This window comes from Anolis sagrei, chromosome 3 (genome assembly GCF_037176765.1).
Source record: "Anolis sagrei isolate rAnoSag1 chromosome 3, rAnoSag1.mat, whole genome shotgun sequence".
In the NCBI taxonomy this organism is placed as follows: domain Eukaryota; kingdom Metazoa; phylum Chordata; class Lepidosauria; order Squamata; family Dactyloidae; genus Anolis; species Anolis sagrei.
The window spans coordinates 40061021-40089008 of record NC_090023.1 but is presented as its reverse complement, the minus strand read 5'-3'; the positions used below and the strand labels follow the sequence as shown (position 1 = coordinate 40089008).

The following is a 27988-nucleotide window of genomic DNA, read 5'->3' as shown; positions in this document are numbered from 1 at the left end:
AGACACCTATTCTCATGCTAACTCTTGGAGAAATGACTTTCCCTTCCTTGGAGTAGGCTTCTTCTTCCTTTCTGTTGTCTCGCCCTTATTTTTAACTAGGAGTCAAATGTAAATCGGATGTTTGCAACTCAAGAATTGCCTGTATTTGTCTTTCCCTAAATTGCCTGTACATATCACTGAAATATAGCCAAATAGAAAGCAACAGCATTTTAACTGTGCCCAAATATAGGTGGGAAAAGTTTTGTATCCAATTCTATTGTAAGCAATAATGTATTGAAATAAAAGTAAATTGTATTTATTTATTTACCTAAAATGCTCTTTCTCCCAATATAGTCCCCAAAATGGCTAACAATTTGAATTAAAACAAAATACAATCCAAACAACAAATAGTACCAAAGTTTTTAAAAGTTTAAAATGATAATATTAAAAACATTAACTTAAAAGTTTTTTTGAAAAGCTGTTACAAAATATTAGAATTGATAAAAGTACAAATGGAAAAACAATACCCCCCTCCCCCAATTAAAAGACCTTCTGCAACAGTTAACATTCAAAGGTCTGGGCAAAAAGGAGGTATGTTACTTGCCTGCAGAATGAGAGCTCAGAGGCTAACATTTCATCTTCACTGTATGTTTTAAAATTGCATTTATATATATATTTAAAAGATTCTGAGATTTAAAGCTATAAATTATAATATATTTACTATATAAAGTAGATACAATTATGGTCCACCCTACTGAAATAACACTTCAGAATTTCACACATTGTTTTAAGAACATCTTTGATATAGCTTGAAAAATATATGTAAATACAAATAATTTTATGTATGTAAATATGTCACCTTATATACTCTAGCCACATTTTAAAGGATCTAGAATTGACTGCTGCTTTCCAGCAAGGGTGCACTTAAAGTAGAAAAATCAATTTTGCTATAAGGTAGTGTGAAAAATGGTTTCAAGTCAGAGTAACTCCTTATAGATTCCAGGCAAGTACTATAGAGATGGAGCATGCTTAGTAGTTGCAGAGTTAAGGAACAATCTATGATCTCTTGAGAACGAGGTATAGAGTTTATACTGTACACCTTAAACGACACATGTTTTCAAAGAATTAGTGTATTCTGAATCTCATGAAATGTTTAGGCTTTGATAATGGTCTAGTGACACTGGACACTGAACATTTTCAGAATTAATAGTGGCTTTGATCCCTACACTTGAAGTCCTATCTCAGAAGCAAGCTATTACATGTATCAAAACTTCAGTGTCTTTCCAAGAGCTTAAAAGCATTTGGAAACCTAAACGTTCCCAGGACATGGGGCATTGAAGAGAGGATGCTGTGAAGAAAAATAATCTCTGGTTGGGAAAAAAAGGTTAAGCACAGCTTTCCTTCCATCCTGTGTCCACCCGAAGTACAGGTTTCACTACTTTAAACATGTAGCTTTCACGTTGTCTGCTCTAAAAAGCAGGATATAGGCACAATGAATTTTTTAACAGCACACATTCCTGGGTATTATACTGTTAACCCTAGCAAGTGGAAAGCAATCTGACAGATATCCATATAAGCAGGAGCATAAACTACAGCAGACCTGTCCCATTTCGTCACCTCCAGTTTTATGTGATTCTCAGGATTTTTGTAGGAACTCGGCAATGTTCGGGACTCAAAAAGCAGAGGATTTTCTTTTTAAAAAGAAACTAACAGCTGATCTCCTCACAGGCAAAGGCTTTGGCAACTTTCTAAACAGACATAATTTTCTTTGGTATTTCCTGATTCTCTGGCCAGAAAAATAATTACAGAACTTATTTCTGTAGGAGAGAAACAGAAATTGTTTCTCACGCTAGATCTGGAGGCTTTCTGGGATACACAGTAGAGATTAATGGGTCACAGAAAAATTTTATTATCTAGAGTAATGAAAAGACTGCGTTAACAGACTAGCTCCTTTTTCTACTCTTAATACGGTCAGAACTTTAAAAGGCCGCCTGAGCATAAAACAAGTCTTTGAGGAATGCCAAGAGAATTCTTAATGGAAGGACCCAATTCAGCTCACAGCTCTGATTTCATTGAGGACAGCAAGTGAATTCTCTTATGCAATGTATTTCCACTGTGTTATCCAAATTGAGATCCTCACCGGCAAAGGGAAAAGGTAAAGAAAAACCACTTGAGAGATAAGCAACGCAGGGACAAGATAAAACTGTAAGACTTAGACCTGAATTTTTACTGGTCTTAAGTTTGGGAATCCCTAAAAGAATTGAAGACATGGAATGTCAAGATATGCAAGTATTACAGGGAAGTAGATACTCTGTCTAAAAAGATAACGGTATATACAATATTACAAAGCAAATAACATTTTACTTTAATGCCAAGATTTTAAAAAAAGAAAAAAAAGATGATAAATATAAAAGCTCATCTACTCTTATTTGACTTTAATTTCTATTATATAACAATGGAGTGAAGAAAGGAATTCATATTTGAAATTGTAACTTAACCAGTGTTCCCTGAAATGCACTTATCACAATTGCCATTTTGACACAGCAATCCTATACAAAAGAAAGCTCCACTGAGTTATGTGAAATTTACTCCAGGTAAGTAAACATAGGTTATCCAACTCAATCAGTAAAAAAAAGTCCTAAATCTTAGGAAGGATTTCTATTACATAACAACAACAGGCAGACAAGTGTGGCAAAACTAATCAAAAACATCAAAGGTTGCTGTGAATAGTTTTGAGTGCAAGAAGTGAGTTATGTTGAAATGAAAGGATATTCCATGCACATAGATTCTCTTTCAGCAAGAAATTTAAGTCTTTGAAATCTAAAAACACAGGGCAGACTATGCTATAGGAAAACTTGCTTCTCCTCTCAGTACTTATTCTGTTAGGGCAGGTATGTGCAAACTTCAGCCCTCCAGGTGTTTTGGACTTCAACTCCCACAATTCCTAACAGCCAAACTGTAGAAGTTGAAGTCCAAAACACCTGGATGGCCAAAGTTTGCCCATACCTGTGTTAGGGCTTTTAAACAATACTGTATCACACCAATGTTACACATGGTCACAGATAACTGGAGTCAGCTGCGACCAGCAGTGCTGTGGAATTTGAAGAGGAACAAATGGAGGGCGAATGGGAGAAATGTCACAAGAGTAAGGTGCTTCAAGTCAAACCTGACAAGGACCACCCTCCACCTGGAAACCCATGTCCTCATTGTGGAAGAATATATGGGTTAAGAATAGAGCTCCACAGTCACCTATGTATCCACCACCAAGACACTACACTTGGAGGGCCACCATACTCGGACAACTAGGGATTGCCTAACTAGTAAGTACATGTTATACAAGCTGGTTTTGTTCTTGCCAAATGTTCATCTAAATAATGATAAGGCTCTGCTATGTGTATATGTCAAAAGAAAAAAATGGAAACAAGAATCGCCTAACATAGACTTTGCAAAAGTTACATATAAACAACTTTGAAAGGTAAGTTACTTCTGGCCTCTTTGACCCACCAACTGCAAGCCCTTCTAGTACAACCTTCTTAAACTTGAATGATGTGCCCGAAAGCAAGAAAACTTTAGATCACTTGATCCACATTGCATAGCGTTCAATGTACTGTCTTAGAATGTTCTTCCTATACTGCACTGTTAAAAAAGTGACTGTTATCAGAACATGGTTTGTTGAGGAAAAGGTCGCCTGGTTGAAAGCTATTAAGATGGAACAGATTTTCTTCTTATATGATAAAAACAGCTTTGCACTTTTCCCTCATTCTTATATTGACTGGCATATCAACAACATTATTATTTGCCTGTAGGAATGGGAAAACGGTACACATCTGAATGTACCATCTTAAATTTTCTCAGAGTGTTAGCATCAAATGGGTAAACTATCACTTTCAAACAGGTGTCATGGCCAAACTTCTAAGAGTCCAGGAAACCACCTGATCAGGATTTTCTCCCTGGCAGTAAAGCCTCACAGACACACACATCCGTACATTGAACAGCAACAACTATTCATTACTTTGATATATGAAAACAAATGGACAACACAACGTATTATGCATATTAGGTATTCAAATGTTTGTAACACCCATTGCCAAACCATTTTTCCTGAAACAGATTAAAACTAGTTTCTCAGTTCTTACATGCAGATGTGAAATATTTAAAATGAAGCTAGAGTGCAAAAAGCCTTTAAAATGTTTTCAGCAGTTAGTGTTTTTCCAGTTGTGTTTATATGCAGAGGGGGGCAATGTGGGAAACATTTTTATAAAACTGTCAGAACTATGTGATTTTAAGAGAAAATATGTTGCTTCATTATAACAGAAATAAGTATTATAATAGTAAAACTATAGTAACACAGTGACTCAATTAGACACAATCAGCAAAAGTACAAATATTCAGTATTTCTGTACCACATCTTAAGCGTAAGGTGCTTCATTTATATTGTCCTTGCAACAGCACTGCAAGGTAGGCCAGTGCTATTGAACAGTCCCAAGGCTGAGACTGGGAAGTGCACTGCGTAAGTTTACTTAAAGAATTTGAAGCTACAGTGAGATTTGAAATAGGGGTTTTTGAGGTACAGTGGCATATAATGTTGTAAGTTTTATTCATGTTAGTTAGACTATTCCCATTATCTATCCTAGTCAAATCCAGAAACACTTCAACAATTATTTGCCCAAAGAAGGTGGTCATCAGGCCTCAAAATTTTGTATAGACAGAAAAATATTTAAATCAAAAACACTATACAACAGAAACATTACATACATCAGATCTTGGTGCAGAATATATAAAAAGCCACACAAAGTGAGAACTACAGAGAATGTAAAGCAAATCAACCATGATAAACAAAGTGAAGAAATGTGGTAAGGCTTGAAGGAATTGAATGGAAATTTCGAGACCAACCTGGAAGAGGTAAGTACAACATATCAAAAGCTAAGATATGAGAGGTTTCTGTTACACAGGACGCAACTTAAACTCCAGCCCTGGTCACTTTGAGTCCAAATTATATTTGAATGATAAACCGGTTTTGCTATATCACATGTAAATAGACACAGAATATAATAAATAAAAACAAAAGTGTTTTCAAAAAGAGAATTCTGAACTCCTGAGTTTTTTTTTAAGCCATGGTTCCCCAGAGACCACGTATCTAAGTCAAGTGAGCGAATTCAGCAAGTCCATCATCAAAACTCATACTGGTCAAGTTAACTTTTGGGAAAGTGATTAGACAACTTTTGCTGGTATGGCAAGAAAGAATAGGAAAAAGTTGTTTGTATCCATTACTGTTGTAATGATCAATAATGCAATGATAAAATTGCAACTGAGAATATTAAAGACTGTCATCTCTCTTCTCTAAGCAGATATTTATATATTGTTAAGGGTTTCAATTGACATTTACTATTATAAGTTTAACTTGAATCACATAGGTCTCTCTTGGTGAGCTCAGAAACACCTTCCTAATAGATACTCCTGAACTTCTAGCACAATTCATGTGATTGTAGACATTACAGCACATAGGACAGAAACTGAAAGCTTCAAAATATTTTCTTATAATAAAGTTTACACAGTGGTAAATGCTAATACAAATTTAAATTAAGCACGACAAAATATCAGGGATGCCTACTTTGGAAAAGTAATTGCTATCTATCAGATTACTATGAGAAGTAAATGGAGCAATATCAAAAAGTAATGCATATGTATATGTACATACATGCAAAAGAAACAGCAGTGGCGGTGGTGAGGGAGAATAAAAGTATCTTATATGAAATGTTATTTTAGGAACTAACTTTTAAAAGGCTATGGAATTAATTAATGACTGTCCTTATATGCAGCCTATGAACAAAAAGCAGAAGGGGAAAAAAGATCAGAGAAAGAGACATGGGAACAGAGGAGAAGGAAATGAAAAGCAAAGAAAACAAACAGAGTTCTAACAGGCCGATTCTGCTAACAGGAGTCCAAGGAAAGAGTCATATGATATCTGATAGTGCAGGACACGTAGCCAGAAGCTGGAGCGGATTGCCTGGAGGAAGAAAGAGCCAGTGTGCTCCTGCTCAAAGAGCTTTTCTTTCCCTGTTTTCTCCCCCTCCTCCCCATTTTTCTATTTTCTATCGTGAATGCTTTAGCCTTAGCTCAGGTCCATGAAGAATCTCAGAAAAATAACTATCATCTTTCACCGTACTTCTGGATGGAAAGATAGGTAGTGGAAGATGCCTCTTAGTTGAGAATGAAAGGACTTGTGTAGGTTTTGGCACCGACTTCCCCTCCCTCCTGTTGCCACCTCTGGGATTACAGACACAAAACGGACACATACAATGTCACAGAGCAGAAACAAAAAGGAAAAGGATCTCTTAAGCAAAGAGATGCCGGAGGTACAGACAAGTTGCTGTTTTTCTCCTATGGAAATAACAATGATGGGGGGGGGGGGGGTTATTATTACTTCTTTGATTGTATTAGGATCTTTAAATACAAAAGAAACTAAATAACAACAATGCAAAACATTTGGCTGATATGTGTAGAACATGTTCATTTCTCTTTAGACATTGGCAAAAATAATTCAAATTCTACTTTCTTTCAAGTAAGAATAGGATGCATCCAGTATTTCCATGTCTTATATGTTTAATGTAAACATTTCATGTCCAACCATGGAGTTTTTGAGAGTAAAGATCTATTCTGAAGCAGGTTTCACTTTAGTTGCTGCAATTAAGTTACTCCAGAATTAGAGCAGTTAACTCTAGGACAAACTTGTCTTTGTACCTCCTGAGTAAACACAGCACATTCCTTCTGAAATAACATCTAGTAAGCATGTGGCAGTGCCAAGATCTGTGTTATATAAATATATGCAGCACATATGTGACTTTAATGGATCACCTCTTTCAGGAGAGGGGAGAATGAACAAGCAAAATAAGACTGGTTATGATAATCACCCATTGTGTCCCCAAAACACTATTATAATCATCCCCAATCTAAGAGCACATATTTTGCATATATGCAAAACTGAATATAATACAAAAGTAATGGGGAATGCATTTACACATAGGTAATGTTTTATATAAAAAAGAAAATCATGGTAATGACTTCAAGTGAAAGCACCCCTTCTCTGAGTTTGTAGATGTTCAAGCCTACATACTCTTGATCTATTAAATAGCAACAAGAACTGCAGGTGCCTGATACTACAATTCTATATATCTTACTCAAAAGCTATCCAACTATCCACTTTTGTCATCTCACAATATTAACAATAATAGACAAGCAATGCTATATTTACCCAGAGGCTCCGATGTACAGAGTAATGCATCTGCTAAGATGCAGACACATGAAAAGAAATCTAGACTATGAACGTGATCTATGGCTTCACAGACTGCACAAGCGACAGGTACGGAGCGCAGGAAGAAGACAGACCAAAACAAAAACAAAACACCACCACACAGACACACGGCGTCACGCCTCTTGAATGGACAAGCAAACCATGCATCATTAACGTAAGGCCTCCGAATAACGGTGTCCTTGGAAGTATTTATTCCACTTTCTAACTAATGATGGACTAGGGTGCAAAGGGCAAGAAAGTGGAAGTCTGCTTCAGCCTCGTTTTCCTTCTTCAGCCTATACTGGCAATCCTCCTCTTGCCTCTTCTACTATATTTAGAGCAGGCATGGGCATACTTTGGTCCTCCAGGTGTTTTGGACTTCAACTCCCACAATTCCTAACAGCCTCTGGGTGTTTTGGACTTCAACTCCCACAATTCCTAACAGCCTACTGGCTGTTAGGAATTGTGGGAGTTGAAGTCCAAAACACCTGGAGGGCTGAAGTTTGCTCATGCCTGATTTAGAGAAAAATAGGAGGGATAGGGAGAAACATCACTAGAACTTAACTTTTTGTTTTAATGGTCACCAAACCAAAATAAAACTTGGCAACTCAAGACCTACAGATTGTAAACAGAAAATACCCAAGGGGAATGAATATATATACACATACATATACATACACTTTGTAAATACCCAATAAACAAAAATGGGGGGGGGGGAGTTGATGCCCACTGTGCCCAGTTCCCTCTTCAAAAGCAAGAGGAGGTTCAAGAAAGAGGGGGGACAGAGAGAGAAACCTCTCTCAGGCGTTAAGCTTTGCACTCTCCTCTTTTGTAAAAGAACTCTTTGTTCTCTAGTGAAAAAAAAAGCTGGAGAGGGGAGAAGAAGAAAAAAAAAGGAGAGGAGGGGAATATTAAGGGGGGAAAAATCTCCCTGAAACAAGTGCAAAACACTTAGAGGCTTTGGGGCTGGCGAGGAGCCAGGAACCCTCCCGCTGTCTGGTGAGGAAAAGAGGGGAGAAAAAGAGAGAGAGAGAGAGAGAGAGGGAGAGAGAAAGGGGGAGACAGAGAGGGGAAGAAGAGAGGGGAGCAGGAGGGGAAAGGGGAGAAGGGCTTCCTTCAAGAGGCAGAGGAAGCAGGATCTGTTCCTTCCTTCCTTCTTTCTTTCTTTCCTTCCTTCTTCTTCTTCTTCTTCTTTCAAAACTGGCGGTCAAGCGTTAAGTAACTCCCCGCCTCAATCCACCTGCTCAGCCATGAACTTGGGTAACCCCTCGGGGTGCCCGAGGAGAGCCTCCTCCTCCTCCTTCTCCTCTTCCTCCTCCAGACTCTTCCTCTCCCTCCTTTTCTGCTGCCCTGCTTTCCATTCTTCCTGCTCACACCAATTGCCCAGAGCTCTTCCCTCCCTCCTTCTTTCCCTCCCTCCCTCCTTCCTTTCCTTCCTTCCCTCCCTCCCTCCAAGCCACAACAAACACCCAAATACACGCTCGCTCCATCTCCTTTCAAAAAGAAGAAAGAAAGAAAGAAAGAAGGAAGGAAGGAAGGAAAGAAAAGAAGGGAAGGCGCCTTTCCCTCTGGGTTGCGACAGAGTAGTAGTAATAGTAGTAGCGAACATCTCATACCTGGTGTGAATGCTAATCAGCCAGGACTTCTTTTTTCCTCCTCTCCCCCAAGACAGGGAACTGTCTCCTTCCAAATTTATTAGAACCTCCTCCTTTTCTGCCTCTTTGGAGGAAAACAAAACAAAACCAAAAAAAACAAAACCCCTTCTTTGTCACCCTCTTCCCAAGTCCTGGTACACTTTTTTAAAAAATTGTGTGCAAAATTAAAAAATAACAAAAAATGGCTTCGGAGCTCCTTCTATTCTTGATATTGATTCTCTCTTTCTCTCTTTCTGCTTCCCCCCTCCCCTCCTCCTCCTCCTCCTCCTCCTTTTCTCCTGTCTCTGTCTCTTCTGAGTGGTCTATTGATAAGTCCCCAGAGGCACTGGGTCAGCCTGCCCGTAGGAAACCAGACACAATGCACAAATCTCCGAGTGCCATTCTGCCATCAGCAAGCAGACCACGTTTAGGAGAGAGGAGGGAAGAGAAGAAGGAGAAAACACACACACACATGCACACACACAACAGTGGAGCAAAAGACAGAGTGAGAAAGAGAGAGAGAGAGAGAGAGAGATGTATGTGTGTAAGAGAGAGAGGAAGACTGATTGGAACAGGAGGGAGTGAGAGAGAAAGCAAGGGAGAGAGAGAAAGAGAGAGAGAGAGCGACACTGCCAGTCAGGTTAATCATCCCTACTTTAATTAGCTGCTCGGCTTAGACATAAAACAATTGAATTTGAATGATCTGTCAGTGGGCTCGGCTGAACCAAAAGGGAAACGAGAATATTAAAAAAAAAAAGAAAGAAAGAAAGACACACATACAGAGAAAGGCTGTTGGTGGATTCTGATAAGCTAGACTGGAAATCCTCAAAAGGTAACTATGTAAAAACTTGCCACAAAACAAAACAAAAAGTACAAATAGAATCAGACAATAAGCTGTTTTCTAAACAGCTCTAGGTCCCCCCCCCCCCCAAATCCACCTTCAGATTGAGATGCAAGGATGGATAAAGGCAAGGCGCCTCAATCCATAAGTCTGGTAGGAGGACTACAAGGCAGGGACCCTTTTTGGAGACCTACAACAACTTCATTCAAAGGGTTCAATATTGTCGGATCTGAACAAGCTGTGAGGCAGACAGCTGCCACCAATATATAATGGGTCCGTCATCTTTCGCAGGGGGGAAACAAATGAATTGAAGGCACTTTGGCAGAGCTAAAAGCAATGCTTTCAGGTCTACAACACAAGGGTCCGACCGAGGGCCCTTCCACACAGCCCTATATCTCAGAATATCAAGGCACCAAATCCCACATTATCTGAGAGTGGACTCAGATAACCCAGTTGAATGCAGATATTGTAGGATTTTCTGGCTTGATATTCTGGGATATAGGGCTGTGTGGAAGGGCCCTCAGATAATCCAGGGCCCTTCCACACAGCCCTATATCCCAGAATATCAAGCCAGAAAATCCCACAATATCTGCTTTCAACTGGGTTATCTGAGGGCCCCTCCATACAGTCCTATATCCCAGAATATCAAGACAGAAAATCCCACAATATCTGCTTTGAATCAGGTTATCCGAGTCCAGATAATGTGGAATTTTCTGCCTTGATATTCTGGGATATAGGGCTATGTGAAAGGACCCTTAATCAGACCACAGGTCCATCTAGTTGAGTGTCTCCCTTCCCACAGTGACTGATCAGAGTGAAACTTTAGAAGCAAAAGATGCTTCAAGTTATGATGATCACCACTAGTCTCTATGGATGAAAGGAAATGTAGGAAGACCAGTATCTCATGTTGGTGTCACTAGCAAATTCAGGGGAAACTTGTGGGGACCTTCCACGCAGCATATAACCCACCATATCAAAGTAGAAAATCCCACAATATCTGCTTTGAAAAGGGTTATCTCAATCCACACTGGCATATATTCCAGATGAAAAGAGATGATGTGGGATTTTATTAGGCTGTGTGAAAGGGGCCTTAGATAACTCAATTCAAAGCTGATATTGTGGGTTATTCTGCCTTGATATTCTGGGCTATAGGTCTGTGGGCCCTATATCCCAGAATATCAAGGCAGAATATCCCACAATACCTGCTTTGAACTGGATTATCTGAATCCACACTCAGATAATGTGGGATTTTCTGACTTGATATTCTGCGATATAGGGTTGGGTGGAAGGGTCGTCAGGCAGTTAGAAAAAAAGAGGGAAGCCTCAAACAATAGGGCCACAGAGGTCTGTGGGTGCGGAGTCCACACTGCTATATATTTCAGTTCAAAGCAGAACATGTGGGATTTTAGTCAGCTGTGTGGAAGGGGCCTCGGTGTATCAGGGCCCTTCCACACAGCCCTATTCCCCAAAATATCAAGGCAGAAAATCCCACAATATCTCCTTTGAACTTGGTTATCTGAATCCATACTCAGATAATGTGGGATTTCCTGCCTTGATATCCTTGGATATACGGCTGTGTGGAAGGGCTCTCAGACTCAGGGAAAGTGGGTTCAATTTTCATTTGAACCATGGAAAGAGAAAAAGATAAAAGACCCTCTTACCCACCATAGACCTGATCCCCTCCCTTCACTAACTTGATACATATTTCCATTTTTTATAAATGCATATTAGTTGTTTTTACATTAATTACCCACATAGGAATTGAATACTTGATGTACATCAGAGCATTTTAATGTGCAGTAAGAATAAGCTAATGTCTAGACGAGTTCTTATATAAGCCTTCTGAACTGGACCACAACACTTCTCTGTTACATATAAAGATTTGCAACTTGTTCATAGTGATGTGCAGTAAAGTCATTTCCTGACTTAAGGAGAATCTATCATAGGGTTTTCTTAGTAAGATTTGTTCAGAGGGGGTTTGCCTTTGCCTGCCTTTGTGTTTGATAGAGAGTGTCTCACCTAAAATATCCAATTGAATGGATCCCCATGAGGGTCTGCCTCAAGGGCCAAACCATGAATGGGTAACTTGGAAGTCCTTGAACAGACTCAGAAGTGGAGTGAACAGATCAAAAGACAACCTGGCAAAATGGCACTGCTTAGAAGAATCCTTCACCTTGTGCGACTGTGGAACAAACAACTCTGCACCTGAACGCTTGTCCGCAATGCCCTGCTCATGCACAGAGGAAGAATTGTTTTAAGCTACAGACAATGCAGTCACTGTTGCCGGTTTTTGGTCAAAGAATATTTAACCACTTGTGCTCCTATTTTTATCAGTTTTATACTTATATATGCAATGCTTTTGATCGAAATAAATAAAATTCAATAGATTTCCATGGCCAAATGGAAGTTTGAACCCTGATCTCCAGAGTCACAGTCCAATGTTTGAAGTCCTTCAACTACAACACTGCTACTGCTCTAAATTGCTAGTACTTAATATTAAACTACAGTAAGTAGTAAGTAGTAAGACTGCAACATGTTTTAAAAAAATAATCAGTTTAATATTGTTGATCTTTTAAATTGGCTGCCCACTATCCCTACATTTAAGCATGGCAAACAAAACTACATAAATAACAACAGGCAATCCAGGGGAAACATTTATATAAATGGCAGCTAAAGGATCATGTGTCTTGCAGACGGAATGGCAATGCTAGGTATTATGAATAAGCAATTTGTTGTAGTTCAGAAAGTCTTTAAGGAAAGGAGGGAAATTCTCACTAAAAAACCAGGTGCAGAATAATTTATTCATTCAGACCTTGGATGCAATCTGAGGTACAAATGGATTAATCCTAGTGATAGACATCACACTGAAGTGCTGTGTAGCAAGCAGGTGAGATATTTATGACACTTCTGAAAACCTGCCATAATTGGTACCTCAAACAGGGAAACATGTAACATTTATATTGCCATTACAAAATGCGCTACATCTGACTGTCCAATGCTGTGTTGGCAAGAAATCTATTCAGTACCCTGGCATCAATACGATGATGGTGCAAAGAGCTACTACCAACAAACAGTTTGAAACACATGCCTTTACTGTTTTGTTTTCAATTTACAAAAGTAAGGCTATCCTTAAAAAAGGTGAAATATATTCTCTATATTCTAAATACTGTTAGGAACATAGCATTACATATGTAAATTTGTATTCCAGACTATCCCCTCCCTCTTTCCTCCCCCTTTAATATCATACATTATCATAAACTTCAAAAACAGCTGAAATCAAAGGATCCCATCATCATCATCACCATCATCACCACTAGGAAACTGTGATAAGAAAACAACTTTGGTTCCATTAGTGAGAGGCGACAAGGGAGCAATTCTAAACGGACTAAGAAAAGCATCTGAATAAAATCACCATAGATAGGACCACAATAGCAAAGCTGCATAGAATATGTCACATTATTTGATGAAATCTCATTGATTCCTAAATTCTTGGACACAATCTAAGGGCCAATGAGTTGTTGAAGGCTTTAATGGCTGGGTTGCTGTAAGTTTTTCGGGCTGTATGGCCATGTTCCAGAAGCATTCTCTCCTGATGTTTTGCCCACATCTATGGCAGGCATCCTCAGAGGTTGTGAGGTCACAACCTCTGAGGATGCTTGCCATAGCTGCAGGCGAAACATGAGGAGAGAATGCTTCTGGAACATGGCCATACAGCCCGAAAAACTTACAGCAACCCAATCTAAGGGCCCTTCCACACAGCCCTATATCCCAGAACATCAAGGCAGAAAATCCCACAATATAGGCTATGAATTGGGTTATCTGAGTCCACACTCGGATAATGTGGGAATTTCTGCCTTGATATTCTGGGATATTGGGCTGTGTGGAAAGGTCACGAATCACTGATGTACCAAAACTCTAGTCTGAAACACCTGGTAGATTTTGAAATCGATGATAGGGTAATTAATGTATCCATATTTTTCCAAACCACAAATCAGAATTCAAATGAACTTTAGTTAAAATATCCAATCATCTGATTAACAGAGAAACATCAAGGTCCCCCATTTTCCATTGGACAACAGCATATGAAGTCAGACAGCACATCTACATTGTAAAATCAATGCAGTATAACACCACTTTAAGTGTCATAGCTGAATTCTATGGAATTGTGGGATTTGTAGTTTGGTGAGGCACACTTTAGTATAGAAAGCTAAAGACCTTTTAAAACTACAGCTCCCATAATTCCATAGCATTGTCCATGATAGTTTAAGTGACAAACTGCATTAATTTTATAGTGTAGATACACCCAGACAGATCTCAGCAGAGATAACATTTCTTAGTATTGCCACACCAAAGAGAAACCTCAAACTCCACACCTTTACTAAAACTGTACAGGGCAGAAGGCAGAATTTTCTGCATATACACAGAAAACACACATGGGAGGGACTGCTGCTGTATATAGTATGGGGGAACCAGATAGCATGTGTTTTTATAGTCAATATGAATACAGTCAGCTCTCCACATTTGTAGGTTCGATTTTTTCCAGATTTTATTATTCATAGATTTGATTAAAATGTTATCTCTTTGAATATTTACGTCTTCCAGAAGTGATGCTGGAGAATCTAGAGACTCCTAGACAAAACACCTTTCTAGCAATGTTTAGGTTCTCCAGTGAAGTTCTATGGTCAGCTTCCAGTATAAGCTAGAAAAACCTAGAGATCTGTTCTCTCAGGTAAAAAATTAGTACTTATTCATGTTTTTCATGCAGGTCCTGTGTCCTTAAACCCAGTGAATGTGGATGGCTGACAGTACATGGAATTGGGCTGAGAAGTAAAAGCAATCAGTATAACTGAGAAGTAAAAGCAATCAGTATAATCCCCCCCCCCCCGACTCTGGAACTCACTCCCTCACCAAGGATATCAGGCAAGCCCCCACATTGGCAGTCTTTAGGAGGAGCCTGAAAACGTGGCTGTTCCAGTGTGCCTTCCCTGAATAAAGGAAACAATGCCCTGCTCTGACCAATTCCCTGCAAAATGTTCCCAGAAGCACTTTATCTACCCATTGGGTTGATCTCCCTACACTATCCTTTTAAAGCCCTCCTGCTTAGATACATCCTACCTGTTCACGGCCAGTGTTTATTTAAAAATTTTAATCTAATAAATCTGGCCTGGCCATAGGTTTTAAATTTTTGTGTGTTATCGCCTATATGTGAGTTATATTAATTGTATTGTTTTATTTGCTTACTGCTTTGTTGTTTTATTGATGTATTGTTGGGCTTGGCCTCATGTAAGCCACCCCGAGTCCGCTTGGGGAAATGATGGCGGGGTATAAATAAAGTTAATATTATTATTATTATTATTATTATTATTATTATTATTCAAATCTGCAGAATATACTCTCTGGGATATATCACTATCAGTAGGTGAACCAGAGAATCCTTTCTAGAGTGGCAAGTTCTAAGAAATCTTCAATGGCACTTCAGTCCATAGCTTGTAATTCAAATAGTAAGCTACCTTAGTATACAGATCAAATAAGACTAAAACGATTTCTTTCTTTTAAAAAGCAGGCATAAAAGAAACTTCTGCCCATTGCTGCACTGTGAAATGTTGAAATGTCTTGTATTTCTGGGAGAGTGTACTCCAACCTAGGACTGGCAAGCAGGATATCTTATCAGTTTTGAAAGGAGCACAATTACTTCTGACTTGTCTAGATATGAACTGGAGCTTTCAACTACTCTGAGCCTATATTCAGGCCTTTGAACAAGGAATCAAATACAGTATGTTCTGATTTTTGGTTACAGGACCTCCTGTGGATACCAAAATTGGTGGATACTTGAGATCCAATATATGCAAAAACATAGTAAAATTGTCTCTCCTATCTGTCTGTCTGTCTATCTATCTATCTATCTATCTATCTATCTACATACACATGGTATATATATTCGTGTCAGGAGCGATTTGAGAAACTGCAAGTCACTTCTGGTGTGAGAGAATTGGCCGTCTGCAAGGACATTGCCCAGGGGTCTCCCCGATGTTTTGATGTTTTACCATCCTTGTGGGAGGCTTTTCTCATGTCCCCGCATGGGGAGCTGGAGCTGACAGAGGGAGCTCATCTGCGCTCTCCCCGGATTTGAACCTCCGACCTGTAGGTCTTCAGTCCTGCCGGCACAAGGGTTTAACCCATTGCATCACCAGGGGCTCCATCTTTCTTATATAAAATGGCAGCATCATGGGTTTTTTTGTGGAGGGAGGACATTTTCAGGCTGTTGTTTAAATGTGTGGAAAAATAATCTGTTGATATGGAGGGCTGTCTTTAATGGTTTTGAATTTGATGGGAAAGAACCTTAAAGTTAGTCTGTATAGATTTCACTGCACTCCAAAATGACAATCTGGTCTAAAGATTGTATATATACATTAAAAACATTCCGGGAAATACGGAATCTTAAGGTCATGTCTCATTGGACAGACCAGCAGGGACCGTATGGTGCTGTTTCACACTGACCCATCAAACTGAAGTGGAACTCCTGCCAATCAGTGTATCAAACTCCCACTAGAGTCTATCGGTTTCAGAGGATTTGGTGATCAATACTATCAAATACCACTCAGAGGGCTAGGGGAATAAGCAAGGTCATATCCCCTTGTGTAGCTGCAGTTGCAGATATTGACCAGGACAATTTAAAAGATTTCAGCCTTGAACTCTGATGGATCTGGGTCTTCAAATCTGTATTGTATTTCTGTCCATGTTTTAATGCATGAAATTCATAGGCGCTGGTAGGAGTAACTTAAATTCTTGACAAGATGATCTCATTAGAAAATTTCTCTTCATGTATTTATTTTTGTGAGGAAGAAAAGGGCTTGTAATAGGACTCATTTATCAAATGGCTCCTATTACAATCCTATCAGCAGGGTTAATGTTTGTGCCACAATACAGATGGGTATCTGATGACTAAATGCAATAGAATTATTGTTCTACAATACAATGGGGGTATGAGGAAGTTTTCTAGAGGATTCAGTGAATCTATAATACTGATCTTGTGTACATATGCTCAGAAGATCAACAGAATTTCATAACTGGTTATTCAGTAAACTCAAGTTCCTATTAAGTGTTCTTAAGAACTGCTGCCCCTGTGTCAGTCCTAGTTGGAACTGTTGTGTTTGTCTTTTTATGAGAGGTCTTTTGATGGTGGGGGAGAGAAAGAAAGAAATAAAGAAAGGGAGAGGAAAGGAATTACTCAGGTTATCAGATTCTGAATCAGCTAATGCCCCTCAAAGTTGGACCTAATGGAGGTCATGGTCACCAAGCTATACCAAAGTAAAAGCCTATCACGCTTCACAAGCAAACATAACACAAATACATTAAGGTTGCTAAATTATTAGTGTATGCAGGCTATTCTACACCTCTAATTTTAAACTCTCCTACTTGCATTTCAGTGAATTAAGTTCAACTGGATTTGAGTTTCAAATAACTTATGGGCTGGATTGATGATCAATATGCTCCTAACTAGTAGAAGATACTAATAGCAATAATGAAAGTAAGAGTTTTAGAACTTTGAATGAAAATTGACATGTAACTAAAATCCTTTTAATGAAATTTCATTATTTTTTAAAAAGTTAAGTATGGTACTCTTACACAAACATGTACGTTCACTGTCTGAATTTTTTTAAAAAAAACATGCAACAATTTGCATTATTGTTTCATGTATTGTATTAGTAATAGTTTTTTCTCTCTATATTCACAGAATATTTAGAGTTTGGAAGTGGGAAACTTGAAAGCCACATCCAACTGTAACACCAATGGGCTTGATTCCAATTGTGTACCCTCAACTTAACCAAATTGAAAAATCTGAAGTTAATTTAGAATAGGGTAAGAAAAATTATATGATTTATTAATTAATCCATCAATTTAAATAAATGTATGATTTAAATGTAAAGAATCAACTTTGTCACTTCCTATTACTTCTTTCATTCCCTTGTGTTCTTTGGGCCAGATTCCATGCACATTAGTTCTTCCCACAAGAGCATTATAATACATGCAAACCTGTTAACAAGGGTGGTGACAGAATAAACCACTTTCTTAGAGGCTACTAAGAGAGTTCAAGCTCCCTTTGCTTAGAGAATGTGTAATTTGTGCTGCAACTTTGATCAAGAGTCAACACATTAATTAAACAATAATTAATTAGATAATGATACCAATAAATTGGTTTCAATACCTAGGACTAGCGTTATTATTATTATTATTATTATTATTATTATTATTATTATTATATTTATCCCCACTTTACCTCTCTGAAAAGGGGACTCAAATAAATAATATCTAATTGTTATTAAATATTAACAATTCTATTCTACACATTTATCAAGGAGGCATATAAAGATGAACCCTGTTTTTCAGACTGCAGTAACTGGAACAAGGGCATAACAAATCAGTTCAAAAGTGGAGCTGGGTTTGTGATTTAGGCTTCTTCTATACTGCCCCTATATTCCAGGATCTGATCCCTAACTATCTGAAAGTGGAGACTCATATAATTCAGTTTAAATCAGATAATCTGGGATCAGACCCTGGGATATAGGACAATGTAGAAGGGGCCTCAGACAACTACTGTCACTTACTCTTTCCCACAGTATACTTGAGTGTCTGGAATCACATGCCACTCCTAATGGTTTTGAACTGCAGCTTCCAGCATCTTTAGCAGACATAGCTGTGTGAAATGCTCAGAGTATTCTCTTATTCTCTTATCTAATGTGCATGGAATCTACCCCATAAGAAGTCTAGACATTTTAGTTTAAAAGCCCCCAATTTTAAAACCTGGGTCAGCTTATCCATGGAGCAATGTGAATACTGTTATCTTAGCCCTTATCAAAAAAAAAAGTTACAAAAGGCAAGAGTATAATCCTTCTCAAGAGAATCTGCAAGAAGCATTGGCTCCTCTTTACTTTCTCTCTACTGTGGTGCCGCTTCTAGCATTTTTGAATGCCTCGATGGGCAAATGTGGGCAGTAACCAGAGGCAGCTTTAGTGCTTTCCCCTCTTCAAGGAATACCCTCAACCTCAGGGGGTCATGTCAAACTCCATAATTTGGATCCCCAAACCTGACCTTGATTTATACGTGAGTGTAAACAGTCAATCATATCACTCTCACACACCACTTTTAAAAGAAAGTTAAGATCCTGTGCTTTCACATTCTCGTTACAGTTCTTTCTTTTTAAACATAGTATAATGTTTTTGGACTGAAACCATGCACCCTAAAGGGAAAAAAACCACAACCCCTTAAACCCAATCCAAATAATATTGCAACCAACGAGGCCCAGAGAATGATAGTAACAAATTTATTAGCTAGCAGACAAACCTACACTGACACACAAATGTTCTAACCCATTTGTAGATCATCATAGATACAGGACTAGATTCATTGTCTATAGATGCACAGTCTATAGAAAAGTGATCCACAGCTATGGAATAACAGTTCAGAAGGATTTGATCCTTTGATGCTTAGAATCAAACAGAATGGAACAAACAAGTCTGCTCAGATGAACTTGCCTTATGACGGGATTTATGTGGGATTGGGGATTCTCTGATACTTAAGGTTATGCCATTTTTAAAATCAGAGGACATAAAGGTGATAGTACACATACGAGTAATCTCAAGGTTGGTCTTCTGCAGTGTGCTTTACATTGGGCTACCTCTGTGCCAAGTTCAGAAACTCCAATTAGTCCAAAACATGGCAGCAAGACTAGTTACAGGAACATCTATGAGTGAGAATATTATAACCATATTAAAATTTCCAGGAAGGTACAAAGTGCTGGTTTTGACCTTCAAAGCCCTACATGGTTTGGGTCCAGGTTTGCATTCTCCAGTATGATCCATCTCAGACACTTAAGTCCTCAGTGGGGTGATTACTCCAGCCTGCCAGAACTTGAATGTCGACTGTCATCCAGAGGACTTTTTCATCGGCCACCCCAAGACTGTGGAACAACCTGCCACAAGATCTCCAACAACTAAATGAACGGTCAGAATTTAAAATACAAATGAAAACCTATCTCTTCCAGCAGGCCCACCCAGTCAGTGTTTACTATAAATTTTAAACTCATGTCCTATGTTTACTGTATTTTAATGTTTGCTGTGTGTATTTAAGTGAGAAAATAATAATAATAATCTTATTTCAAGTCACATTGAAAATGGGCTTCTATTTTTTAAAAAAACAAGAGTAGTCAACCAGATTACAAATACAGATTTCTCAACGAGCAGCTCCCAAAACATCTTAGCAAATCTCTTAAAACAGAGCAGTTTTAAAACTAATTTGACACAGAGGTCTGCTATTCAAAAAGGAGAAAATTCGACTGAATTTTGAACCTTAAGTAGCTATCTGGATCTCAGCCAAATTTTTTTAATTTGACAAAGACTTTTTAACCTTTTATTGCTTCACTTAGTTTGCAAAATTTGCAAGTACATGCCTTATGGGAATATTTCTATATCAGACAAATTCGATCATTGTAATTCAGACAAATTCAAATATATTACTTTTTAACTGGTTATTGGAAGGTATGTTTTTGCAGCCTTCTCTACCTCAGAATTCACAACCTTTTCCTCTCTGAACTAGCAGACATACCATAACAACCCCATATCTTCAAAACACTTCCAACACCCTTGTCTCTCATAAGGATGTGGACAGGATCCTTGGAGAGGTGCGACCCACCACATGCATCCTAGACCCCTGCCCATCCTGGCTAATAAAAGAAGCCAGAGGGGGTTTGGCAGAGTGGGTGAAGGTGATGGTTAACACCTCCTTACAGGAAGGAAAATTTCCAGCGAGTCTAAAACAGGCTGTTATAAAACCGCTGTTGAAGAAACCATCACTGGACCCCACTCAATTTGACAACTATCGGCCAGTTTCCAATCTCCCCTACTTGGGCAAAGTCATGGAACGTGTGGTGGCAGCACAACTCCAGGGGTTTCTGGTAGACACTGATTATCTAGATCCGGCACAGTCTGGCTTCAGGCCGGGACATGGAACTGAGACAGCCTTGGTCGCCTTGGTAGATGATCTGCGCAGGGAGCTAGACAGGGGGAGTGTGTCCCTGTTAGTTCTGCTGGACCTCTCAGCGGCCTTCGATACCGTCGATCACGGTATCCTTCTGGGGCGCCTCATGGATATGGGGCTCGGAGGCACTGCTCTGCAGTGGCTCTGATCCTTCCTTGAGGGTCGATCCCAGAGGGTGTTACTGGGTGACACCTGTTCGGCCCCACAACCGTTGTTGTGTGGAGTCCCACAGGGTTCTATTCTGTCCCCGATGTTATTTAACATCTACATGAAGCCGCTGGGGGAGATCATTCGGAGTTTCGGACTAAGATGTTATCTCTACGCAGATGATGTCCAAATCTGTCACTCCTTCCCACCTGTCACCAAGGAGGCTGTCCAGACCTTGAACCGGTGCTTGGCTGCTGTGTCGGACTGGATGAGAGCTAACAAATTGAAATTGAATCCAGACAAGACAGAGGTCCTACTGGTCAGTCGGAAGGCCGAACAGGGTATAGGGTTACAGCCTGTGTTAGATGGGGTTACACTCCCCCTGAAGACGCAGGTTCGCAGCTTGGGAGTGATCCTGGACTCACCGCTGAGCCTGGAACCCCAGGTCTCGACGGTGGCCGGGAGAGCTTTTGCACAACTAAAACTTGTGCGCCAGCTGCGCCCGTACCTTGGGAAGTCGGACTTGGCCACGGTGGTCCACGCTCTTGTTACATCCCGATTGGATTACTGCAACGCACTCTACGTAGGGCTGCCTTTGAAGACTGCTCGGAAACTCCAACTGATCCAGCGTGAGGCAGCCAGATTGCTCACTGGGGCGACATACAGGGAGCACACCACCCCCCTGTTGTGTCAGCTCCACTGGCTGCCGATCCAATTCCGAGCACAATTCAAAGTGCTGGTTTTGACCTATAAAACCCTAAACGGTTCCGGCCCAGTGTATCTATCCGAACGGATTTCCCTCTACGTCCCACCTCGGAACCTAAGATCCTCTGGGGAGGCCCTGCTCGCGACCCCGCCTCTTTCACAAGTGAGATTGGCGGGGACGGGGAGCAGGGCCTTCTCGGTGGTGGCCCCCCGCCTGTGGAACTCGCTCCCAGGGGAGATTAGATCGGCAATGTCCCTTCTCTCATTTAGGAAGAGGCTGAAGACCTGGATGTGGGACCAGGCGTTTGGACACTCAGGCAGTTAAAGAAAGATTTGATGACGAGCTGGAACTGGACAAAAGGATTTACGGAACCCCGAACCCTGAGCTCAGGATTAGCCTACTATTGTGTTTATGGTGTTACTATGTATTGATGATTTAATTTAATTTGTAATTGCTTAATTGTTTTTATATATGTATGTATATGTGATAAGGCATCGAATTGTGCCTTTCTCTGTAAGCCGCCCTGAGTCCCCCCTAGGGGGTGAGAAGGGCGGGGTAAAAATGACAGAAATAAATAATAAATAAATAAGACTCTTTTAAAGCAGGCCTAAGTTGGTGGACACCACCACAATATTTGATGAGAGCATTCTTTATCTTAAGTATTCACTGAGTGAAAAAGGCATAGAAACTGATCTAATATTACATCCAATGAACTTTCCCCTACAAGCAGGAAGAATATTTACTTAGGCTTATTCTTTTATCAGAGTCAGAGAGCAAACTACCTACACATCCTTTCATATATGACACCAGCTATCCTCAGGGGAACAGTCAATGCTACATATAGATGTTATATGTCCTTAACAGAAAAACAGGGAGCTGCAGTGGCAGCTGACCTGCTGACCTGAAGGTCAGCACTTTGAATCCACGAGACGGGATGAGCCCCCCTCTGTCTGCCCCAGCTTCCCATGCAGGGGCTTGAGAGAAGCCTCCCACAGGATGGTAACACATCCAGGCATCCTCTGGGCAAAGTCCTTGGAGACAGCCAATTCTCTCACACCTGAAGTGACTCCAATTCGTTGCTGACATGATAAAAACCATCCCCACTCACCTAGAAAAAACCATCCCCACTCGCCTAGAAAAACAGATGAGAATCAAAAAGCCAACTTATCAGAGTTGGGAATATTGCAGGCAGACAAAGTTCTTTTTTTTGTTCCCACCAGCAAATGCTAATTCAGGCTATTAGTTATCAAATCACTAGCTCAGAAACACCGACTTTTAAATACTCCCTATCAACAGCCCCTAAGTAAATGAATTATTTAACCTCTCCAAAGCACGAGTCTGACTCTCTTCTGCTCTAGAGCTTTACATAGGAACAGGTGCAGGGTATTTATTTCAATAGCAAAAAAGGGGGGACATGGAAAAAAATTCTATCTCCCTGTACTCAACAAATTCTGAACCATGTTTTCTGAAACTTTCTAAATGAAAGAAACGAGCCTGAGGCAAAAATTCAATGAATTGTTAAAATATGACAATGTTATAAAGTATTAAAAACAGGATGTTATAATAGAGGTGGTGATGCAGGCAATCCTCATGTATGTTAAAAAAAGGGCAAAATTAAATTGTAGTTACTGAAGCACAATGTTGAAGCACAAGTAAATACAGGTACCAGGATATTTTTATACGATCCTTCATTTCTTTTCATTTCGCTTTTGACGTTTTCCTGCGTGTATTTTATACCCCACAGAAAAAACTTAAACAAGACTGAATAGCTGGGAAATTGTGTATTCAGAATAAAACAAATTTTTCAACATATATATATATATATATATATATATATATATATATAGTTTTTTGGTGGGGCTAAGGAAAACTAAAGTGATACTGAAGAACAAACTTAATTTTGTGGGGGAGGATTCTGATTAAATCTTCTTGGAAAATTATTTGCAGATCAGAATTTGGATCTCTCTGAGATAGATCGATCAATAGATGAAAGAGAGCTATGATATATCATGAGAATAATTCTATATCTCATAGAAACTTTGGATCAAGGTATTTGTATTGGAGACTGTTGTGTGGGGAGAATTAAGCTGCCTCTCATTGGTAAATAGTCTATATCCAAATCCCATCATTGTCTTTAGGGGAAAATATTAATACAGAAAGTCAAACATGACTATGTTTAATGTGTACTTTAGTCCACAGGAATCTCTGATTGTAGAGGATTCTAAATATACTGGGGAAAATGGGTGGCTATTCCAAAACTGACCATGAGAACCTGGGAAGAAGTGTCATGTTTCACTACTCTTGTGGAATGATACTGCTTACCTGAGATTCCCATAGTATCAAAGTGCAGATTTACAGTTGGGTTGTCCTGGAGTGGAATAATTTGTATAAGGAATCAGAATGAAAAATGTAAAAAAGAAGAGACTTAAGAGCATAAAAATACTCAATGCTAGCTTTAGAATAAGGCTTGTCAAAACTGATGCTATTATTATCTGGCAGCTCTATGAAAGGTGCAAGATAATACCTGCAGGACTACAACTCAGCAACACCCCAAAAGATTCCTGATAAAGGTGCTCAGGGAGACAGTCCCTTACATTCATACATCACTAGACATGGTTCAGTAATATGATGAGCCTGTGTAAGACTTGGTTCACATGCTGCCCCTTGCTCTGTCCTCCTTTGGCACAGCTCTGAAAAAGAGGCTTAGAGAAACTCATCACACTAGAGAATGAATGCACTTTAAATCCGGTTTGCTGCCTCCTGCAGAAGTCTGTGGTTTGTATCTAGGGAGGAGCCTTTAATAGCCTCACTAAACTACAAACCCCAGAATTCTGCAGGAGGCAGAAAGTCTATTCATTCTCAATAAATCAACCATGCTTCATTTCCCCTAAACCCACTGCAACGGTATGAAACGGACTTGTTTCGGCAAACCCAAATTAAGACTAACCACAGTTACATGTTGTTTTTAAAAATTGTAAGTTCTGAATAGTCTAAAAAAAGAGGTGAAGGCTTCCAAACTCCTACTGCAACCGTGATGTAGCTGGGATATAGGAAGCATTTGAATCTCAAAGCCCTAAGTCAAACTTTATTATGAGGGTCACTTTGGATTCTCAGGGTGCAAAGAAAGAGGTAAACAAAGCTGCTGCCATGTAGTTTTTAAACAGCAACCATGGTCTTTTCCCTAAATATAATTGCTTGAAAATAAGGAGATGACGAAGTATTACATCCCAGATATGATGTGTAATTCTGGCCAGGAAGATGACATGGGTTTTCCCTTTGGGTCAGAACCATGTAGCTGATAAAAAGGAGCAGCATAGCCAGGAGGATTTCCTGAGGCCATTGCAGACCAACGCATAGGCTACTATACAGCTCATTTTCATGAGCAGTTGGTTTAGTTTCCAGTACTAGCTCCAGGCCACCTTGAGCATTAAGTGGCATATCACAGTTTTACTGGCACACTATTTAATATAAAGCAAATAGCTAGAGCGTTTCCCTTTCTGATCTGGATTTCTGAAAGCCAAATGATTTGACAGGAATAAGGTTTCACTTTTCAAGCCTACCCCGGTAATTTTCTCTGGCAGCAAATATTTTGTCATATATTCATACTGCATTTGATATTAAAGGCTTGGTTATCTCTTGACCTGAGTGGCCTGTGTTTGACCTGAAGGATAGCACAGGCCGGGCAAAGAAGGCTCACATGATGCTGAAGCTTGAATTTCTGTCCGCACAAGAGATCCTATTGTCACTGTAATCAAAGTTTACTTTAGCTGGGAATACTGTTTGCTAAAGATAGATTATACTAGCTGTTCTTGTAGAAGCTACTGTTGTGAAGAAACCAAAAGCTTTCCTTGGGTCATGCTCTGTATATTTGGGTAAAGACTAATGAAACACGATTATTTTCTTAAAAGTAAAACTAATATTTTAAATGAAGAGGTGAAGACTTTTCCCACTACATCTTTTAAGTTAATATGTAAAGATGCTGATTAGCAGAAAGCCTTGTTCTGGTTTCTTGCACCAGAATATGCTTTATATTTCTTATTTTACTGTTTCATGAATTTTACAAGAAAGAGCTCAACTGAAGTTTTCCTCAAATTCTAATGTCCAGGTATTTTGAACAAAAATTCCCTTCAGCTAACAGCCGGCATGGTCACTGGACAGTTATAGTGAGAGTTATAGTCTAAAACATCTGGATGGAGGCCAAGTTTATTTATTATTATTTGTTTAACATATTTCCATATTGCCTCCCAGCCCACAAGGGTTCTTGAGGCAATGAATACGTTGAAAACAATCAAAACAACACAAACATGGAAACATTTTTTAAAATGCATTAAAATGCTTTTTAAAAATTTGCTTAAAGCAATCTAAAATCAATGAAGAATCCAGTTTTGAAACAATGTATTATTGAAGCCTTTCATGGCTGGAATCACTGGGTTGTTGTAGTTTTTTCAGGCTGTATGGCCATGTTCCAGAAGCATTCTCTCCGGATGTTTTGTCTGCATCTATGGCAGGCATCCTCAAACAAAGGGGAACTCCAGACAAGAAACAATCGGGGACAGCTAATCACTTCTCAACAAAGGATTTTCCCAGGCAGTAACAATCCTAAAAATTGTCAGGCCATCAAATGCTAATCAAAGTGGCCAATTGAAACATTCACTCCTAGCTCCAACAGACAAGAGTTCTTTCTCCCACCCTGGACATTCTACAGGTATATAAACCCAATTTTCCTAGTTTCCAACAGATCTCATAACCTCTGAGGATGTCTGCCATAGATGCAGGCGAAACGTCAGGAAAGAATGCTTCTAAAACATGGCCATACAGCCTGAAAAACCCACAACAACCCAACTGAAACAATTTCAGAGCTTGAATGGCATGTGGAACCGCGCTGTTGGGCTGCCCACAAGAAGCTTAGGTGAGATGGGGCCAGCCTAACTTCCTTTGGTAGGAAACTCCACCGTCAAGGTGCTGTTATAGAGAAAGACATAATGCATGTACCCACGAGGTGCAGAGACATGCAATAGGGCCTCCTCTTAAGATCTCAGATTTCTAGCTGGCTCATATGGGTGGATGCAATCATTCAGATATCTTGGCCAAATGTCATTTAGGGTTTTGCAGGTGAACACCAGCTGGCACACCATCCAAAGTTCAGGAAAATGGTTCCTGGGCATTGCAGGAAACTGCCTTTCCTGGATTGGCACAGGATTCAAGAGAACCTCCAAGCGACAAACTTAATATTTCAGAGGGAGAATAGTCCTAGTTACAACAGGCTGCGATAGTAATGAGAAATTTTTTCTCCTACTGTTATGTTTGGATTAAGAACAAGTCCAGGGTGAGGAAGGCTAATATAAAGAAGGGCTAGGTGATTCTCCAGTTACACCACCATTTTGCCAGGGATATGGACAATGGGAACAGTTGTTTATCAATTCTAGAGGACCACTAATTCATTCTACACATAACCTACCCCAAAGGTTCCATGGCATAATAACAATTAACACTCTTACTCCAGGATAGTATTAAGGCATTATAAACTGCCCAATCGTGTTTTAAAACTTGCATTTCTAATAAAAAAATGATATGGCAATTCTTCTGAAATGCCATTTTCAAAGATTTAGATTAAAAATTAACTTATCTTTAAGAATTTGAACACTAACAGTACAAAATGAAGGCTTACTTTTTAGATTTTTGAAATCAATATACTTTGAAACATGGATGGTTGAATCCATTGATATGTAATACATGGAGATGAATTGCTGACTGTATAAGTAATTTTAATAAGTAACCTGAACCCTCATAAGAGCAATTTTGCAATACGGTAATGCTGTAAGAATTACAAAATATTTGCTCTCAGCTTCTCAGACATGAAGTCCTTGGGATATTTTTAATCACTTGATTTTGCTATCTGTCTGCCTGTTTGTACCCTAAACAAGACATTACACAAAATGCATAATTACAAAGCTTATTCTTGAAAAAAAGGTCTTCACTTTTACAATATACAGAGAGCTCTATAGATTATAGCAATGCTTTTGTGTCAAACATGAAGCAGTATGGCTTGCTCTCAAAGAAATTAGTGCATTACAACATTTTATTTTCCTGGTACGTGACCTGTACTCAGGACAAAAGCTGTTGGGGGATTATGGAGAAACAAAATAATTTCTAATTAGCAAGGTGGACAGGCAATGCTGTATTTTATCATCCTATCTGTTTAACTTGCATGCTGAACATACCTTATGTAAAACAGAATCAGACTCAGAGGAAGGAGACATGGACATTGAGGGAAGGAACATCAACAATTTAAAATATACAGATGACATCATACTGTTAGCAGAAAATAGCAAAGACAAGGAGTGAATATTAAAGAA

The 27988-nt window shown here is 39.3% G+C and overlaps 1 protein-coding gene across 7 annotated transcripts in view; it reads right to left on the bottom strand.

Annotated features, from left to right (window-relative positions):
* The window catches only part of ZBTB20 (zinc finger and BTB domain containing 20), a 607051-nt gene that overhangs the window by 93371 nt on the left and 485692 nt on the right, over positions 1–27988 (bottom strand). Inside the window, exon 1 of one of the 7 annotated variants that reach the window (XM_060770786.2) lies at positions 8887–9167. The exons of the other annotated variants lie outside the window; for them this stretch is intronic. The gene's annotated coding sequence lies outside the window, so the exon portion shown is untranslated. Of the gene's footprint in view, positions 1–8886; positions 9168–27988 lie in introns of those variants that run through there. 7 annotated transcript variants of the gene reach the window in all.